Source organism: Grus americana, chromosome 5, assembly GCF_028858705.1.
Source record: "Grus americana isolate bGruAme1 chromosome 5, bGruAme1.mat, whole genome shotgun sequence".
Lineage (NCBI taxonomy): Eukaryota > Metazoa > Chordata > Aves > Gruiformes > Gruidae > Grus > Grus americana.
Genome location: NC_072856.1, coordinates 6,968,215 through 6,989,067, shown reverse-complemented (window position 1 = coordinate 6,989,067; position 20,853 = coordinate 6,968,215). Strand labels below are relative to the sequence as shown.

At 41.4% G+C, this 20,853-nt stretch overlaps 1 protein-coding gene across 2 annotated transcripts in view; it reads left to right on the top strand.

Moving 5' to 3' along the window:
• Positions 1-20,853, top strand: part of LGR4 (leucine rich repeat containing G protein-coupled receptor 4) — an 80,617-nt gene that overhangs the window by 11,205 nt on the left and 48,559 nt on the right. The window lies entirely within an intron of this gene.

Below are 20,853 nucleotides of genomic sequence, written 5' to 3'. Positions count from 1 at the left end.
TATCTTGATATTTACGAGTTTCAAGCAGGGTTTTGATTTGATTTGAGGCTAATAAATGGCAGTCGTTTATTGCTTCGGCAGAAGGCTCTGCAACTGTGCAGCAAGGGCAGTTTTTCCTCCTTTTAAAAAAAAAAAAATATATATAAAAATATATAAATATAAAAAAATTCAACTCTCTTACTTAAATCTACAACCTGTTCAAAAGAGGAGAGTATTTGTTTAAACAATTACATATCAGAAATCCTGCTTAAGAGTAGTAGGACTGCTTGCACTGTCATTGTCTCTTCACTCACATAAGATGATTATTTTTTTTGCCCTGATAACTAACTGGGAGAAATTCTGTAACATTCATCAGATTGATGCGTATTTCCAAATACCCTGGATATTTATGTTCTGAATACACTTTGCATGAAGGAAATGGGGAATGTATCACCTGATCTCAGTTGAATCTGTGCTGTCAGGAATAGAGAATAGTGGGATAGTAACATAAACATAAATATTACTTCTTAACGCCATTATTCAGTGAATTGGGCTCAGCGAATTTGGTGTCTGGTCTGATTTATTTTACTATAAAAGGGTCAGATGGATATTGTAGGCCACTTTGCTGTGCAAATTGCTCTGCCCACCAGTTTGTCCTTTGCCACCTTCAGTGGGAATAGCCAGCTGCTGTTTCATCTCTGTCCTGCGAGTGCCTGGCAGGAGACACGGCTCGGGGCTGGCTCCTCGCTCTTCAGTTTGTATGGAGCCACTGAGGCTCTTCGGGCTTTTCGGTGTCAGGTCTTTGGGAGGGCTGGGGGAGCTTTGTACGGTTGGATCCTTGACTGCTTGCTGTCTTAATGGCCATGCCAGACTGATAACTTTTTGCCCGTGTCAGCTTTGTTACCATAATAAATATACTGGAAACAAATGCTTCAAACAATGAGGAATGTAATGAGCAAGTAGTCGCCAAGTTGCAAAATTCTGCCACGCCATGGCAATATGAAATCTTCCTCTGTGAACTTCAGTTGTGCCAGTGTACGTAGCTATAAATGTCCCATGATATGGATGGGCGACGTTTAGTTCACGTGCTTTGTTTCCTGGTGACTGTGAGATGTGTACTTGACCACTTGGGACTTGGACATCGTGCCCGTACCGTCCATCAGCCTGCTTGGCCAGAATACACGTACTGCCATAGGTTCCCATTGCCCTTCTGGTTTGGGGCTGTTTTACGGAATACTGCGCAAATTGGCAAACAGTTGTGGATGTCTCTGTTTTGCTATGTCTGATAAAACCACGTTGAGCTCGCTGGAGTTCCCCCCATTTGTTGAGAGTACAGATGGACTTTGATCATTTTTTTTTTTCTGCAATCTTGGAGTAGTGAATATTAGTCATGGCAAAAATGGGTATGGAGTCACCTACACGGAGATGGACCCATTGAATGGCGAAACATGCAACAGGTACTATTCTGAACTTTAGCTGGCTTTTTCAAATAAGATTTTGTGCCTTTTTTATACGCAGATCATCCAAGAAGCTTCGGCAAATAACAACCAAGAGTGTGCGCAATTAAAACCCCCGTTCCGCTGCCATCTTGGCAGCAGCAGCAGCGGTGCGATGCTGGTGTCTTAGAAAGGCTCTTTGCCCCAGATATGCAACTCAGGAGGAGGAGATTCTGTTACAGCTTTTCTTCACCAGCTTTTCAGGGTTGTGCAAATGACTTTCATTAAGTTTTCGCACAATAGCCCAAGGCTTTTGAGGAAGGACTAGACTAGAAACTCATCGCACTTATTTCCCATATGTTGCACGCATTTAGACAAGGCAGTTTCCAAAACAGCGTGGCGGTCGAAGCACAAGAGGCATCTTAAACATTGAAAATCTCGTTCGTATTTTAAGCATTTTTAACTGTTAAAAAGATACTATCTGCAGAGAGATTAATGAGCAATAAGTAAACTATGTTGGATCCAGGCTTGCAGAATGCAGTTTAACTGCTTTAGGTTTCAGCACAGTCATTTAATTACTGGGTTACCGAACATTTTCTCCGCTGTGGGGGGGGTGTGTGTGTGTAGGGGAAACGTGTACATTTATACAAAGAACCGTGAGTGAAGTTTGGGGATACTGCCTTCGTGTTGCCTAAACAATCCCACTTTAGATTACCCCCTGCCTTAATTTCCTTTCATGAAGATTGTAGATAGGTTTTGCTATCGCTTACACTCGATTATTTCAGTGTTCACTTCCCCTGTGCGATTTAACATGCACAAGCTTAATTATTCTTTTCTGGCCTAGGGAGAGATTTCCTTCCAATAATTACTTTCACTGCCCTTTACCCTTCTGCACATTAGTTTGTTTGGAGAAACATAAGTTGCTCGGTAAGCAACTCCAAACAAGGCAGTGCCTGGAGCTGTCTTGGAAACGTAATTTATACCTTTTACATAGCATGTTCAGCTTCAGTTTGCTGAAACTCAACTACTGGATGTACTGAATTAGCAAGCTCTGAACATTCCTCCATTAAGTAAAGGTGGTGCGAGTTCAGCAGAGAAGCGCTGCTTTGCACTGCACTTCCATACTGTAGTGAGGCGATACTGGTAAAAAGGAAAGGACGTTTAAGTTGGCAAGTAACAGCCATTAATTCAACCATTTCTTTTTACTGGCAGCTGTTGTTTAGTCATACACTATTTAAATGTCAAAAGAGAATGTGATGCAATGCTGCCAGACTGATTGCTCCTGTGATAGCAAAGCAATACATATTTAATCTTGTGGAAATTTCTCAGGATTATATCCTTCTGATTGCTCCTCATCCTGTCCTTCCTAATACATAGTATGGAGAGAAAAAAACCCAAACGAATGGTAAAGACCAACAAGAGTAAACTGCATAAATTCGTCGTTAGAATCTCTTATTTTAAACTGGGAATAGTAAGAGGAGGTATGATGGATCGTTTCTTGGAATGGATGGTACAGAATTAGTTCTAGCAGCTTTGTCTTCTGCAACTTATATTAATCTGTGTGCTATACGAAATACAATCTGATATGCCAAAGGGAGGGGGATGTTTCCTTCTTTACCATGTTTACTGTAAATAGTCCTTACAATTGTTATAACAACTTTTGTGTGGTAAATATAATGAAAAGTAGCAAAAGGTTCCATTTGTCTTGGACCCCTGAGTATCTAGTGCTCTTATTCAGATGGAATAATTATTTAATTCTACTAGTAGTTACACAGTAAGTAAATATATTTGTAAAATCAACTCTTTTCACATATGTGGAAAAAAGAAACTGTTTTGAACGTGACAAAGCTATGTATGTTTTTACATTACACTGCCGCCTTCATTACTTCATTATATCCTGGTGTTTGTTTAAAAACAGATAAAAAGAGATCATGTTCTGAATGTTTTCTCGCCTTCTATTTTAAGGTAATCTCTTAAAACTCTAATCTTTGATCCATTGTAGGATTACTTGTCCCTCAACTATAAAAGTTAAAATAAATTACTACATCTAGTTTATACTTTTCAGATTTGGTAGTGAATATAAGATGTGTTGGTATTTATTGGGGGATCTGACATTATAATTGCAGAGCACTACTTCACTTCTGATAGCTTAAATATTGATGTTAATAGATTTATTGTTATTAAAAATGAAAAGAGGATATGATTTGCCAGTTTCAATAAAAACCTTTTTGCCCTCTTAACTTTCAGGGGCTTATTTTTTTCTTAATAGTGTCCTCACAATTTTGCTGGTGATAGATTGGAAAAACTGTTGTGTTGATGGTAGTAAATGACAAAATTGGTAATGGGCAAGACGGGGTGTCAGTAGTATTAAGGTGCCCACGTTAGGGGTGAGTTTCAAACTGCGTGGGCAAGTTTTACTGGCCCTGGTTTACTGATTCAGTAAAAACCATAGTCTTTCAAGGCAGAAGAAACTAGACTTCTTTGAAATCAGTGAGAACAAGAAAAACCAGATCTTTTTATTAATGGAGCTTGGGAGGGATATTCTTTGTCCACCCTGCATCTGTTGTACTTGTCTCCACTGCAACGTAGGTTTATACATCAAAAAGGAGTTTACATGGACCAGTGGCTTTTAGGTAAGAGCTATCTTTGCCTGTAGGATAGCTATGATGAAGTAAAAATATGCCTGTGTTTGTTGTGTGGAGGTAGCCAAGGAGACAAGGGTTCACAAGCCCAATTTTCTTCTTGGAGTTCATCTGTAAAGTGCATATTGCTGGAAAGATGCATGTGCTATTTCTGTCTACAAGCAGGCTAGAAATACGGGTGGATTCCTTGATTGCCTTTTGCGGGTCTTTTGCTTTTCCATCACACATGCGCATTAGATGTGTTTATATAAAAAAATTGATCCCATGTACATGATTAAACTTGACAAGCCTTAATCTCAGTTGCTAAGAGTGTGGGCTGGATGGTTAATGTGGTAGGTCTTTGTTTTTCATGTAAATACTTGTAATGTTCTGTTTGCATTAAGTATGCCGTTTTTTTCTTGACAGTTTAGTGATTAAAATCTACTCAGTTTTAAATAGGTGTAGTCATGTGAATACTGAGAACAGAGTTAAACTGAAGAGAGAACTTAACCTTTTCAAGAAAACTACTGAGTAATAAGTGCTTCTTTGACCTCCTTTATTTATAATGGCAAGTGATTGCTGTAGGCTTTTTTGGCTGAGGGTTTCTGTGAAAGATTTCACTTGCTTGTATAGATTTTCCTTTAAAAACTTAGAAAATATGCTAATTTTTAATTGGTTTATATTCTTGGATCAGCAATGGTAAGTAGTAGTATTTTTATTCATGTTAGGGCAGAATCCAAAAGTCCAGAGCTGTACTACTAAATCTGGTTAGCACAACTATCCACTTTGGAATATGATTTGTAACCAACCAAGTCATGCTGGCAAGCACCTCTGATGTCAGGACAGCCTTTTTTGGGGGGGTGATTGGTTTTTTTGTGGGTGTGTTTAAGATTCTAGGAGTTGAGGTACTGAGGTTCCCCTGTCGCTTTGAGCCATGCAACTAGTGTGAGGGAAGCCTTACCCTTTGCGTCCGCTGCTTGGAGCTGTGTCTGGAGCTTTGGGAGGCATGAGAGGTCCTGGGTCTCATTTTGCTTTTTTACATTATATTGCAGTGGCATATTTTCACATTATATTGCAGTTTTATCAGATACTCATGTGAGATTTTTATCAGCACGTTATGAATTTGGATTGGAGCTGGTGCATTGGATGCACTTAAGTTGATAGTTCGTGCTCATCTTCAGAATTTAAATTACTTTTGCTCTTTCGTGCTGGAGAGGAGTCCATCTTGAACTGCTGTGGTAAATAATCACAGAAATTGTCAATAATATAACAGGACTAGCGAGCAAACTCCTGCTTGATCGATGTTGAAGCTCTGTCAAGGTCAGTGACACAACACGTTCCGATAAAGGCTTGTGAACAGGCTTTCCAAAAATGTGTGCTTGGAGTTAGACCTTCAAAACTAAAGCCAGGCTGAAGGTAAGGCTAGAAGAGATCTTGGTGTATAATACCTAAATAGGCAGTCTGATTTTTGAAAAGCAGAATCACTGAGTACTGCTGCTAGATTTCTGTTTCTGAAAGGCAAGTTACTTCCTTCACTATGTCAATACAGACACAAGCAGCTAACTTTTTATATTGAAAATAAAAAAAGGTCTAAGCTGATTTATACCCAGTTGCATTTTGCCTAGATGCGTGAAGTCTTTATAGCAAGTGGAGCTTGTTAAAGAATGCCTGCTGGATACGTAGGTAGTGTAGAGGAGGATTTTAAACCATAGCTTTTTATGTTCGCTCAGATTGGCGTTAGTAATAAAAACGTCTTTGTTCTCTTCCCTTTTGGTGTTGTGTGGGGTTTCTGTCAGTCATAAAAAGGCTATTCCCATTTTCTTGCGGGGTGAGAGCATTACCAGAGCCTCAGCCTATGGTTCTTTGACATGAAAAATACCCTCTCCTAATGATTTGGTAGTTTTTGGCTGCACCTTGTATTGCTGGACTGGTCTCCTGTGAGGAAGCTGCCCAGAAGCCGCCTTTCACAGGATCAGGGCATTTACAGACAGTGGAGAGAGACAGCAGCACGCCGGAGAGGTTGGACCACCGCTGGCCGGAAGATGGCTTTGTTAGGCTGTGGCTGTACCTGATGCTCCCCGCTCACCCCTGCGCCCTTCACCGCACATGCAGGGGGTCCCACAGAAACCAGCGGCCATGTTAGCCTGCCGCTCGGCTGGTTTGGAGTGGGAAAGGGCTGGGCGACTGGGTTTCCCCAAATTGGCCTGCACCTACGAGGATGATATTTCACATTTCCTTAAAACTGTTTTGCGTCCTGTTTGAGGCTGGGGGAGAAGTCCTTCAGGAAAAGAGCTGCTGTAGTTCACTGTAATATTGCAAGTTTCTGTAGCATTTCTGTTAAGCAGAGACTGCTTACGCTGCTGAAAAGCAGAGGTAGTCCTCCAGTGTCCTGTGTAATATACAAACATCAGTATTACATCAGTTCAGTCGTAGATAATGTACAGACTGCCTTCCCGTATATTAAATGCAAGCAGATATTTAATTGCGCACGAGGCCACTACACCCAGCAGGGTATATACCTTAGCCCTCACAAGCTCTGATTTTCAGACAATGACAGCGCGTCATGTGCAGTCTCAACAAATTAGTTCCCCGCGTTACGTGGTCCTTTCTCAGCTGTCTGCTTGAGGATGCCCAGGGATGTTTCATCAACATGCGTTGTTCCACTTGCCTTCGCTTTGGGAGCTGCTGGCTTGTGATGGATTTGGATGAGCCGTTGCAGTTACACCAGATTTATGACTGCCTCTATTTATTTTTTTCTTGAACGTAGCAAGGGATGTACAGCAAAGAGCAGGCACAGTAAGTTTGAACTTCTTTTTATTGACGATAATATTTAAAAGCTAAAATGTAACAGTATTTCAGTTGTGAATACATGGAAATTGTGTGTACTGCTTAATGTGTTTGAGAAATCCCTGTTACTTTTCTTCCTTAAATACAAGAAAACAGGCGTGTAATGCCTCATTGAAAGAAGCCTGTAGGGGTGCTTTGTGAGGGTCTTAATTAAGGGCTTTGAAAGACTAAACAAAAGGAAAAAGAAAATGCTACAGGGTTATTGTTATTCCAGCCCATTGGCTCAGCCTCAGCGAGCTGACCATCCATTGGTGCCTTCTGTCCATTTGGGAGCTGAATGACACTTTTGTTCGTGGTTAACAGAGGTGAAAGAAGCCAATTATTGGCTGTCTTTTCCACAGGGCAGCTGCAGACGGATTTCACTCCAGGCAAATATGGACTTTTCTGCCACAAGGATGGTTGTGATGACAGTTATTTTTGTGGAATTGTATGAAAGAAAACAGATATTTTTTTTTCCCCCTCCAGTGACTTGTGTAGATGTTTATTGAAAACTACTGTGAATGTGCTGGTGTGAAATGGGAAAGTGTAAAGGGCTGGATTCCCCCACGCTAACAGTATACCCGGCTTTTTCTCTGGATGTGTGAGAAAGTGAGGTTTTTTGGATTTCTTTTTCTCCTCTTATTTTCTTTTTTTCTTTGCAGTTGCAGTTAATTTTAACTATAGGGTTTTTCTAATTGGTGTGCAGTGTGCATTAACCCTCCTATGGCTGCCAGCTCAGGCTGTGCTGGCTGCTTTGTGTGCTGTAGTGATGGAGGGACAACCTCTGCAGGTTAGCAGGAAGTCCTACAATGGCAAAATAAATCTCTGCGTGCCATTAGGGACCTCAGTGGGCCTGAAACTTGCCTCCCCGCCCCGCCCCCTTCTCCCACAACTCTTATCAGTTGGTCCAGTACATTAGAAAATGTTTTCCCACAACTTTTGCTTTTATAATTAAAAATTTATTCCTTTCCCCCTAAATTTTCTTTGTTTGAGCTTCTAGTTGTAGTTTAAATGTATAAAAAAGACTCAGCTGATGAAGAACCAGGTTCACTGACTGTTTGGATTCCAGAGAAGTCTCCTCCAGTTTGGGGCAAATTTTGAGTAAGGACCCATGTCCAGGTCAGAGTTGATCCATCTTAGTTTGTTACGCTGAAAGACTTCTCAGCATGTTAGCTGCTAAGGACGCCTGTTGGTGGTTGTGGTAGGTTGCTTGTGACGGCTTCTTTGCGTAGCAGTCTAAAATCTGCGTTTGGGCATAGTTCATAATAATAGTATAAAAAGAAAAGAAAAAGCTGGTGTTCCTTGTCTTATGTGGCTTTCTGCTGCAGGTGAAAGGAGAGTCTGCCTTTTGTCCTCCGACCTACAGAGGTGGAAGCACTATGAGAACATTATTCCTTCATCTCTTGGTGCATAAAGAGGTTTTGTGCTTTCAGTTGGTTTGTCTTCATCCAGACTGATTATTTTCCTTCACTTTTTTTTTTTTTCTGGATGGCTTGTTACCTACAGATGTGAGTGATCCTGCCAGTTTCCACTACATTGCCAACCCACGTTGACTGAAGTTTGTCATGCCCCTGTTGGGCTTAGCGTGGTGCAGGCAGTCTCACTGGAGGCTCTTGAACTGGCTGAGGATGTGGCTCTGTGGGCACTTGTCATCTGCTGGCCAGTGTCAGCAATAGGGCCGTACCTCTGCCAAATTCCTGAGAACATACAGGATGCATATGTGTGCAATGCCGTCAAGCTGCCCGCGCAACACCAGCAGTGGTTGGTGCACACACAGCGATATCGGCGATGACAATGGCGACCATCTCCTGGGCATGGTGGCCTGGCTCACCTTTCTCCTTCCCCAAATGCTCAAAACTATCTAGTTTTTTATGGCAGAATTTTGGGGAGAAAACCCACTGTTATGTATGTGCAGACCACAGGTGCTGCTGTCACTGTAGATCCTGAACTTTGCATATCATCTTCCTTTAAGATGATGGCAAATGCAGGTTGGGTGGGAATAAAAGCTATGCAACTTTGACTGCTGAGGAAACGGTTGTGTTTTTTCACAAGGCAAAGCATACGTGAAGTTTTTCTTCTTGAGATGAAATAATTAGCTCTGTGATAGGACAGAACAAGATAATTCCTTACACTCTCATTATATAAGAAAAATAAAATTGAATTCAGATACTTCCTTGATGTCCCTTGTTCAGTCCTGTTGAAGTAGAAGCTGAACCTGTAGTTCTTCTCTAAGAGCATCCTGGCAGACATTTTGTGCACCTTTCATTGCCATTTGCGTCTAAGGTTCACTGGAAGGTAAGGTGGATGCTCAACCTGTGTCTTCATCTATGTAGAGTACTTGGCCATACATCTCGGCTAAATCAAAAAGAGGGATGTAGCTGAAACCAGTATAACCCCAAAGGATGGGAAGCTCGTACGAAGCTGATGAAGCTGTTGGGATTCTTGTATTTAGCTGTGCGTCTTGTCCATAGGCAGCAACCCTCGCTTTACCATTTATTGAAGGTACCGTTTCCCGAGTGAAACGCAGGGGTTGTATGTTAGCACACGTGAACGCTGCCACGTGGGAAACTTCAGACGACTTCAGGCAGACTTTAATCCTTAAAATGTCATAAAGTGGGAATTACTTTTCTGTTAAAGTACTGTGCAATAATTGATGATCAAGAATTTCCAAAACTTGAGTTTTGCATCTTATCAAAACTGCTCTTGCTTTGTCAGCTACTTCGATGCCTTGAAAATTGCTTTGTAAAAGCATGTTTGGTTCTATAAAGGCCATTCCAGGTGCTGCCATGAAATCTATTTTGACACTAGAAAGCTGTACTGTGTGCTTTTAGTTTTCCCACAGTATATAGATAATTATAGCGCTGTATTGCAGAAAAAGATGATTATTTTTTTGCCAGAAATAATTTTTAGTTACATCCCAGTTGCATGTTTTATGTAAGTGAAAAAAAATTCTTAAATGCTGAAGCTGTTGTATATAGGTTTGGACAGATTGAGATGTTTACGTTCTGGCTTCTGGCTTCATCCTATCAGTTACTGTGTTCATACACCAATTTTGTTTTGCTTTTTTGCTTTTAGTCTTCTAAAAATGTAGGGCTTACCCAGACTTTTGAGGCTCAGGTTGCTTTCTAAACATTGGGTGGAACGGACTAGGAGACCAAAATAAACCAGAAGAAAATGAATAAAATTCAAAGTACTTAGAGTTACTAAAGTTGGCGTTTTTATGAAATTGGACTTGTAGCTGTTCATGTTCTTTTTGCAACAGAGCAAAAACACGGAGTGAAAAATTCAACAGGAGATTTTAATGTGAATGTATGCGTGTAATGATAGCATGGCTTTTCTATCAGTGTAAACAGATTTAAGTGCTGGGCTCTTTCTGGACAGCTCAGAAGCATCCGTACTTTGTCCCCCCCCTTCCTCACACAGATGCAGCAAAGATTGTTCTCCTTTGAACCTGGGGTTTGGGAGGGGGAAGCAACCTGTCCAAACCCACAAAATGAGTCTGTGCTGGGGCAAGGAACTGAACCTCTGTGGATCTCTGTCCGGAGTTGTAATGGGGAGCTTTTGGTGTGAAATGTTTGTTGTAGTAAATACTGTGTTGCTAGGTGGAGTAACATGTGGTGTCCTTGGAGTCCAAAGGGTGAGCGTGACTCCCTATGCTCCTGTTGAGGTGGTTTAAGTTTTATGGAATTGCCCTTGAAGCTGTTAAATGGAATGAAACGTGCCTTGTGGGTGTTTGTGGGACCTGAGACTAGGCGGGGAGGGGGGACACGACCCCAGATCTCATTAAACTGGTTTGATTACATAGTTTGGTGATGTTCCTAGTGTTTCAGCAATGGTTGTTCACAGAAGTTTTCGATAAGGAAAAAATGCTTGAGAACTTCCTCAATAGTAATGAACAAATCCTTGGCTTGGTCACGCATGAAGTGTCTGTGCCGGGTTTAGCAATGTGTGCTTTAAATTTAAACTCGGATATGTCTCTAACCTGGGGCTGACTTAACTCCTTAAAGAAAAATCAAAGCTATAGATGACATATTTACCTTTGTGGTTGATGGCTCAATATGACTCCATGATGGTAAGGACAATTGGTGCACCTGGCAGTACTGCCCTATTTTAACTTGGTTGCAAACAGAGTATTAAAGTTGATTTACTTAAGACATGACAAATACCTTTCTGTAAAACTCCTTTAGGGAATCTGGTGTTGATTTCATTGAAGGTGTAGCTACATATTAAATTCTGTTGTGGTGCCAAGTTCCCATTGTCCCCTTCAATACCTTTCCTCTTTCCTACTACCGTTGCAGTTTGCTGCCCCACAGTTGTGCTGATACAGCTCGCTCTGAGGCCATGCTATATAGAGGACAGCTAATCCCATCTGATTTTTTTTTTTTTTAAAAAAAAAGGCAAAAACCAGAAATGTTTTTGTTTAAATCCAGATTATTACAATGATCTGATTACAGCAGGCTGCCCATAATCAGTTACACCATGGAGGTGGAAAGCAATGGGAATATAAGCTGATTTTCTTTGTCAGAAAGAAGACACGTTGTGCAGCTACACCCAGGTGGGTGTAGTAGGTTGAAGCCTCAAGCATGTAACCTGTTGCCATGTTCTCCTTTTCCCTTTGTGCGTGGAGACTTATGGGTTAAAAAAAAAAAGTCCTGCTTACCTTTACTGGCTTCTACAAACAATCTCAAGTCTTGCCAAAAACAATGATTGTAATGAATGGTTTAGGTGCATGTGTTTGGGCTAAGATGATCCCAGGTTCAAGCCCCTTAACCTGGAGAGTTGTTATTCCAGCCGACTTACTGGGACTGCTGTTAATGAGATGAAGGCATTAAAGTATTCCTCATAGCTTCCCATATCTGGAAGATGTGTCAGTGAAATACAAAAGTATCGCTAAGAGGAGGACAGCATTTTGAACATTTGCACCCAAAGGCTCCACCGCTGGGTTTACAACTTGCCTTAGCTTTGTGTGTAGCTCCTGGAGACACGAGACAAGCTGGGTAAAGTGCAGAAGACATGCAAAAGGCATAAAATAATTCTATTGCTTAGATTCGATCCCCTTCAACAGCTGTCATGCTAGTTGTAGGGCGTGATGAGTCTGGCTGGCAAAGATGCTTTGCAGCAGTCCGTTTAAAAATGTTGATCCTTACAGATTTTAGCTGCTGTGCTGCTCTCCTCAAGTCCCCTGTAGTCTGGGTTTCCTCAAGTGGCTGTGAATCCAAGGTGGTTATAACCAAATACTTTTAATGACTTTTCCGATGTTTTAATCTTGGAGTCTTGGATAACTGTCTTACTTTTTATAAATAATTTTTAAAAACTTTCAAGTCAGAGGGTAGCTGTGATGTAACCACACTGAGAGCTTCCCTACCAGGCCTTTGGGTGGTAGCAGGACACGCGAGGCTGGTTACAGATCAGGGACGTGGATGATCCGAGTTCCCACTCGGTTTTGTCCATGGACTTCCTCATGGTTTTGTACAGTTTGGTTATTTGCGTTTTGTGATGGATACTCGTAGGAGGAGTATCTTGGCACAGACTTGCCCTTGGAGTGCTTGACTGACGTGCCTGTCATGCTCATGGTCTGATTTTTTTTTTTGTACTCAATTCCCTGGCGTTACTGTATTCTGGAGAGTAAATAATTATAAAACCATGAATAATGCATAATTTTACTCTCTGCTATAAATAATCTCTAACTCTGTAAGACACTCTTGCACTGAAAGACATTTTGTTTCCTCCTCCAGCTTACAATAAGCCTTTCCTTCAGCCCGTAATCTGCACCAAATGTGTGGCTCTTAAAAATTAACCAAAGAGCATGTTAATTTGCGCTATATTCCTATTCCAGGATATGATCTCTTTCATAATAATGCAATGGAATTTTTTTCTGGGTTAATTCCCCACCATGTGTCAACATAGGCCATTAACCGTATGTGTGATTGCTTAATGCCTGGCCTGCAGTGACTCAAATACCAGTTCAAAATAGGTCTTTGCATACAGGTATTGTTCTCTCTAAGATCTTGATGATGGCTTGATTGGCACATGAATAGGGTACATTAGAGCTAGTTGCTGTGTCTGAAAGAAAGCTAAGACATCATGTTGGAAGAAAAAAAAAACCCAACAGGTTGATGTGACGTGGGAAGGAGGAGGCAGGAGAAATAACTTAGAAATATGGTGGGGAAAGAGGGGGATGTTGCTTCTCTTGCAGGAACAGACCTGTCTGAAATCCTTCAGCCATTCTGTGGCTGTCAATGGAAATGTTGTAGGTCCTGCTTCAGCAAAATGCTAAAAGCTTACTAGAATCAATAGGATTTATTTGCCCTTTTTTTTGTATTTGTACTGAAAGAGGGCTGCATGTACTCCTATTTCCTAAAACTTCTGAATATCTCAATCCCCTCTATTAGCCAGGGTTGGTGGGTAGTCTGAAGTTTGATTGCTTCCATGAAAAATCAGGTTAAGCGCTTCATCCCCAAGTGAGCGGTCACACAAATGTTCCAGTTTGAGCCACAGAAAAGTGGGTGGAAACATTGCATATAAGCTGTTAGAGCATAATTTCTTTCCGCCGATACCAAATGGAGTGAACCTACACATCTAGCAAACAAGAAACTGTCAGAACAGTCTCCTGTCCTGTTTCCCTACTAAATTAAAAAAAAAAAAAAAAAGAAGAAAAAGAAAGGTAATTAATTTGTTTTGACATGGTGGGCGTAGCCCAGGAGAGCAGCATTGGGCAACTGGAGGGGGCTCCAGGCTCCGCTGGTGACTTTGGGCAGATTCTCGCGCCTCTGCGTGCCTGTTTTCCCTCCTGTGCTGTTTGTCTTGTCCATTTAAGCAGCAAACCCTTCTAGGTGAGGAGTGTCTCCAACTGTGTATTTGTACAGTGCCGATCAGGTTGACATGTTGAACTAGGGCCCTTAGCTTCTTGTTGCAATACAAACAACAGATGATAAGACGTTGTGCTCATTAGAGAGATAGCATGGGTACTTAGGAAATGGCAAGTGTATTTGCTGGGTGGGAATGCAACCTGTGTCATATTTAGCCAGTCACAGCAGATGTTGACTAAGGCTTTAAGTATTTGGATACTTCCTTTCTTACAAGAATGTTTCCTAGAAGAAGTGGAAAAGGAAACATGCTCATAAATGAAAAAAATGGCATGGCTGATAGGCTTTTTGTGACTGCAAAATGGGCTCTGACTACAGAACAGGTTTCTGTGGTTTTTAAGTGCTGGAGGTCTCTGTGATCATGCCCGAGGCAGTAGGGCCGTGCTTAAGATCGTTGGGGAGAGATGGAAACACCAGGAGAAAAATCTATATTAATCAAAAATTAGTTTCAAATCTTCCATTTTGTTTTATCGTTAACAACTTTGTCCATGTTAAAAGGAACAGTAGATAAAGATCAGAAGGAGAAAAATGCGTTGGGGCATGGCGGTAAGGATTGGAAGATATGGGATAGTCAGTAGCGTGCAGAGTCCCGGCTGTTGGCAGACCCAGAGGTGCCCTTGAGCTGGGCCCTTCCCGCTGCGAGATGGGCACGGGTAGATGTACAGACCTTGTCAGAAACTGGGAAAATGTAAATTTTAAATACAATAGCAGTCTAACATACTGGGGCATTGGTGTGCTATTACCATATAAATGGTAGCTAATAGTATAAGCTGAGGCAGCCAAACCTTGCTGTAATAGATGTAGGTAGTATATAAAAGGTAAGAAATTAATTACTCTGCATATTCCTTTAACTTTTTTTTTTAAACTCAAACACCATTGCAAGCTCCGACACTTTCCAAGTGTAGGCTCCTCTGTAAACACCATCTTTCCTTTGCCTGATGTTTGTTTGCCTTCTGTTCATGATTTCTAGCTGTTGGGGTTGGCATGGCTGCCTGTAACACATATCCTTGAATTTCAGCTGCACTTGTTGGATTCACAGTGCAGGCAATTACTGTTCAAAGCAGTAGTTGTGAGGCGGTGCTTCTGGAAGAGAATTGTTCGCTTCTTGTTATCAGGAAGATGTAGTAAAATAACCCCCAAAAACCCAGATCTAAATTTTTACTTTTTAATTGAATGCATTTAGAGTTTCCTTGCTGATCCTCTAGGCTTTCTATGCTTTCATTACATACCGAATACGATTAAGACATAGGACAGTATTAATGCAAAATCATTTACTCCATCCCTTCAGTGGTTTTATGTTCATCCTGAAGGAACTGGCTAAATGGTCTAAAGCAGCTCCTGGTCTCCCCTGGGACTGGCTGCTGAGGTGTGTGATTTGGTTGAAAATTATGTTGGTTTTCATCATGTGAGCGTGTTCCTACAAGGAGTTCAGCACCGAATGTGTTTCTTCAAGACCGTAGCACCATAGTACAACTTAGATTGGTCTAACCTTGAGTTTCCCCGATTTCTCCTCCCACCCCCCCCGCCCACCCTCCGCTCGAGCTCCTCTCCATGCTGCCACACCACCAGGCAGTTCTCCAGGTTAATGCCAATGTGACCTAGACCGAATTCGAAGCTCCGACCATCGCCATATAACTGCATATACTTCTGTCCCTTTTTTTTCTTTGATAATCGGCAAAGAATTGTTGGTCTGATAAACTAAGAAAAATATCCGTTGCTTTGTCTTGTTGATCTTCACCGATGTTAATATAATCGGGACATTATCCATGTGTTGATGGGCACAGTGGTAATGGGTGGCTAATTGTCGCTGAGTATTTTCCAGCCTCATGTTGACTTGCATTTGCAATAACCTGGCTTATTTAACATAGTTTCAAAAGAAAAAAGGCAAAAAAAAGCGACAACAAAAAAACCCCCCAACATTGACAGCTCCAGCATTTCCTAGTACTAGTGAAGCTGGATCACGGTTACTACCTGGGGAATTTTACATAAGATTAAGACCTTTTACCTAATGGTTTTGTACAAGTAGGTAGGAGGGCTTTATTCAAATATAGCTAGCTCTGCCTAAATCATTTTGTAAGTGTTATAATTAAATAACTCGGTGGCAGAGGGCCCAGAGACCTTGGAAAAGACTGAATGGAGCCTACAGTATTACATGCTATTATCTATCAGCAAACAGGTTAAGCTTGCTCAGAGGGAGTATTTTATAGGATTTTAAAGGTGCCTTGTTGAAACATGATCTTCTTCAACAAACACTCCTCTCTCTCTCCCCTTCCCTCTCCCCCTTCCCTTCTAAGTTTCACAAAAGATAGAGGTTAGGTGGTGAGCCAAAAAGAAGTTACCTATTAATGAAGAGCAGGGGAGCACAGGGGAGTATTTTGATTTTATTTTTTAAGCAGCCAGTCTCGATTGGGTTTGGCTGAGATCTCATTTGCCTTTTCTGTAGCTAGATATTTCATGTTTTTCTGGGTTCAGATCTTTTCTGCAAAGTGGAGTAATTTAGGTCGTTAGCACGCCTTCGGATGCAGCGCACGAATGGGGCGGGAAGGCGCGTGTGCCCCAAGTTCAGTGCCGATGCAAGCGTTGATAGCCGAGGCTGCGGTGCAGGGTAGAAAGCGTAGCACCAGCATCTCCTGTGAGTTTTAGGAGGCATGCCAGCGCACCAGAGCTGGGTAGCGAGGAAGGCTTCTTTGCCTAAAGCACCCGCACCTTTTGGCTGGGGACATGCAGGGAAGAATGGTAGGTCTTGTCAAAAAAAGGCTGTTGCAGCTAAATGTCCCTCAGTTCAGAGACCCTGGCGTCGTTTTCCTTTACAGTGCCCATCGGTTACTGGTTGTTAGCTTTCATTCTCTGCCTATATCCTGGGCTAATTTATTTATCATTTTTGCCTGTCCTTTCTGTAGCCCTCTACAGGAAGCCTGTGTTTCCCATTTTGTGGTCCCTCTTTGTTGTTGCAGCTTTTCTTCTTGGGCAAGAATTACTGTCCCCCCTCCTCCGTTTCCATCATCTCCAGCCAGCTGTCCTTTCAAGCCAGAATCCCGCTCTCGCAATCGGTAAGAAAGACATTTAGGATAAATCTAACAAGGGTCAGGCGACTTTGTGGTGGAGGCAGGACTTTAAAATGAGAGAGAAAGCCGTGTCCTGCAGGAGATGCTGTGACATGCTGTGCATTTTATCAACTTCTCTTTTGTGTGATACCACAGATGAAAGCTGTGGTTGAAGCCACTTTCTAAAGATAAGGAAGAGTTTCTTTTTTTCAAATGTGAGAGAATTAGTAAGTGGCCATTCAAGATATGAAGTATTTCTGCTCATCCTGAAGCCTCGGGAAGTTCAACTTTGGTTAGTGGCAGAATACAGAATCCTTTAAAAAAGCAACCACCAAAACTTTCCATCAGGAACTGGAATTCCTGCACGGAAGAAATATAATAAAAAACAGTTTAAGTGCTTTATATTGCCTAGTTCAGGTTTCTGAAATCCCTACTGCTGGCTGCTTTAAGAGTAGCTCAAATCTCCTGCTTTGCGCAGCGAGGAGATGTGGTGCTGTGTGCTTTTACTGTGTCCAGCAAAGGTGCTTTCCTCTCCCAAGTTGTCTCATTTGATGCCTACTTTCAACAGAGGCTTTTAGCACCCTTGCTGGTTAGTATACGTGCAAGTATTTTTAAAGACACGTTTCTGTGTTAGGTGAAAGCAGGGGACTATGCTAAACTAAGCTGGCAATGAAGATTAAAGTAGTTGTCGGAATAACTTGAAAGGATCTACTGAAGCAGGCTGAAGACAGCAAATAACTGCTGGAGTGCTGTGGCTTGATTTTTCACATTTGGCCTGTAAAAATTAGTCTGTGCAGTACCTGGGATGGTGAAATAACACTTTGAGTATGCTTTTCAAGCGACTTGTTTTAGTTTTGGTTTTTTGTTTGTTTTTTTTTTTTTCCTCTGTAGTACCTTCCTGGAAGAAGGACCAAACTTCTGACCAAGCGCGTGAGCCTTATTTATCATTCAGAACTGCAGCTGCGGCAGCAATAGCACTGTAGGAGGGAGCACGGTTGTGTTTATATTCTGGCGTTACATCTCTCCTACCTGAAATGGCGAAACCAATTGTAACTATAAGGCTGTGATTCATGTTATCCCCAAGATGCAGCCGCCTCTTGCTAAAGAGGTTACCACCTTCGGCTGTTCATCATCTTAGTTTCGATGCCAGTTCCTTGCCCGATCACGCCCTGACCTGCCTCGGCTGAAGTTGGTTAGTGAGCGAAGATTTAGCCTGGCTGCTTAGTACAGATAAGCCTGGTTAATGGCTAACTGCTGAAAGGTGCAGGTCTACCCCTGGCTTCTCCTTCGTTTTCCTAACGAATCTATGGTGTAAAACCACAGCATCGCTGTCCTCATCTTTTCCCTCTTAAAGCTGTTGTGTCCGTTTCATGCTTCCCAGGGCAAAAGTCCCAAATATAAGTGTGGGGCTGAGTTTAAGTTCAAGACAGAGCTGTAGGTTGCTGAGGCTGATAGATCATACTGCAAAGTGATGAAAGCACAAGAAATTTAAGATCAGCCTTCCAGATACTGAGTCTGAACTTCAGTGTACCAGTAAAATTTAGGGCAAGCGTGGGGGTTTTTTGGTGTTTTGTTTGTTGTTGGGTTTTTTTGTTTTGGTTTGGCTTTTTGGTGGCAATCAAAAGGTGTTTAGGTGGCCTGCTGTTTTTCAGGGACTTATGTCTGGATGTCATAGCCCAAGCCAGAACGGGTCCTTTGCTGTATTTGTGCTGAAATGAGGCATTAGGCAACTGCTGATGGGATCCTTCTGTTGTGTGATAGCATCATTCCGGTGGACACTGCTAGAGGTTGGGAAAGTACTGCTACGTGTTCATTTTATTAATTCTTAAAACTTTATTTTGTATATTAGGACCTTAAATGAGCTCTAGGCTCATAGGCCTGAGGCCTTTCTAGTAGAGGTAGAGGAACGGGTGGAGTAGGGCAGCTTCTCAGTGGAGATTTCTTTGGCATATCCAAGGCCAGTACTAATATTTTATCTTTATTACATGGACAGCCTCCTTGATTCTGCATAGACTGATTTGTTTTTTGAGATTTCAGGAATAGTAAGATGAATATTTTCAAAAATAAAAGCAGTAGAAACTTGGCAAGGACTATTTTTGTTTTGGACAGTGTTTTTTTGGGAAATATTTGCCGTTATTTTGTCATAATGGTGCTAGTCCATTTTTATTGTAATTCTTCTATAAAGCCTGTGTTGTAAAAAATATTTTCCAAATTCACTAGGCAAACTTTTTAGAGAGTAGTTAAGCCATGTAACTGTAGTGATATGGGTGTTTGCTGATATTGTTTGTAAATTCTTGCATTGAAGCTTGTGAACTACTTAATAGTTTATTGTGAGCAAATAGTGCCCATGAACTCATTCTTTGAGGATATTCTGTAGAGTGAAATGAAAAGCAAATTTTAAAATTTTCTTTTTATCTATGTATACAAAACCCCAAGTGTCTGATTTTGGCTTCTACAATTCTTGTGTTTTTCCCTTTTCTATTGGTTGCTTTTTTGCTGGTAGTGCACTTCACATAAGATTAGTGTGTTTTCACCTTCTCATCTCCTATGTTGAAACTTAATTTTTTCTACCAGTTTTTCAAAGTGTGATCCACCCAAGTCTATTGATTAGCGAGGCATTGGCAATCAGTTTGCGATTTCTCCAGCAAAACCGCTTTTACATGATGTTTTTAATTGAACAAAAAATTATTTAGAACTTGTATGGCGATCATTAAGAAACTTGGAAAGTTGGTGGCTTGATGTCCCCCGAAGTCTGCGAATCAGTGCTATAAAGATTTACTGAGTAGGAGCTACTATCACATGTAAAAATACAGAAACTTTGTAATAATTCCAGCTTTTTAGCAAGGTGTCATGATAAACAGCGCGTGAAGATTCACATGATACGGCTAAAGACAGAATGGTGACGCGTCTTTGTGCCTGTTTTTGTTATAAATGCAGTTCTGCTGAAAATAAATTTCAGTAGAATTCATGGATATTGATGATGCTTCTCAAATCTTTGTTATTAAGGTGTTCTGTTTCATGCTTTACATCCAAAGAGTCTACTCTCCATATTAAAATTGTAGATGCTAACACTTGGAGCTACAGGCAAAAAACATTCTTTGCTAATTTCAGGTCCCAGAGAAAACTGAAATTACATAGCATTTGGATGTCAGCCATGCTGTATGTCTGCGTGGTTTCCATTGACTTCATTTAGGATTGCATATGACACTTCGGAAAATCAGGTGTTTATAGCTCTGAAACTTGCAGATCATTGCTTTCAGATGGGTGTGATTTCTTACTTCTGTCCTAAAGAGCTATCACATAGTGTAACAAATGTGCTTGCAGTCAAAATCCCTGACCAAGCGATGTGTAGCCATTCATAAAGTGCTTTCTAATGATATGTACTCTTGACTTATTTTTACCACCACCATTGAATATGGTATATGCAATAATAGGCTTTTATATCACCTGGACAGTCTTTTGAGAGGGTTGTGATTTTCTTGTACAGGTTACTATTTCTTAGGATTCACGTAGCGTCTCCGCTCCCTTCTTACCCTTCTGCCCTATTCATAAATGCTTCCCAGTTGATACTGGAAGGGGGTGCGTAGTCCTCTGGAAAGGAGAGGACTCGCTTGGATGTGTGAAACGCATGTATTCATGACAATTTGAAAAATGTGTATGGGGGGTAGGGAGAATAAAAGTTGCAGTCTCCCGTGGAGCAGACAGCTGACAATTCATGTATCTGATACTTTTATTTACTTTCCTGCCCAAGAAGAAAAATGTCCTCCCGCAGCAACTGCAGCATCTCACGGTACCCAAGCTGCTGCTGAGACACAAAGCACCTCTTAAAGCGTGCAGGCTGTAGAGTTCAGAAATAAATCATCTCCAGTTCAGCTCCTTCTGGAGCTCAGTGAAGGAGTCTGTTGTGCCATAGTGGATTTTCTTGGTCTTCTCGCACAACTGGATTTGTTTTGTATGTGCTGAACCTTATTTTGATCTCCACTGCTCTTGAGTTAACGTTAGTATACTCCTAACAGCTGCTGGGGAATAACTCTCTTGGTTTACGCTGAGGTATGAGGAATGAAGTTTTGGCCTGCTAGTT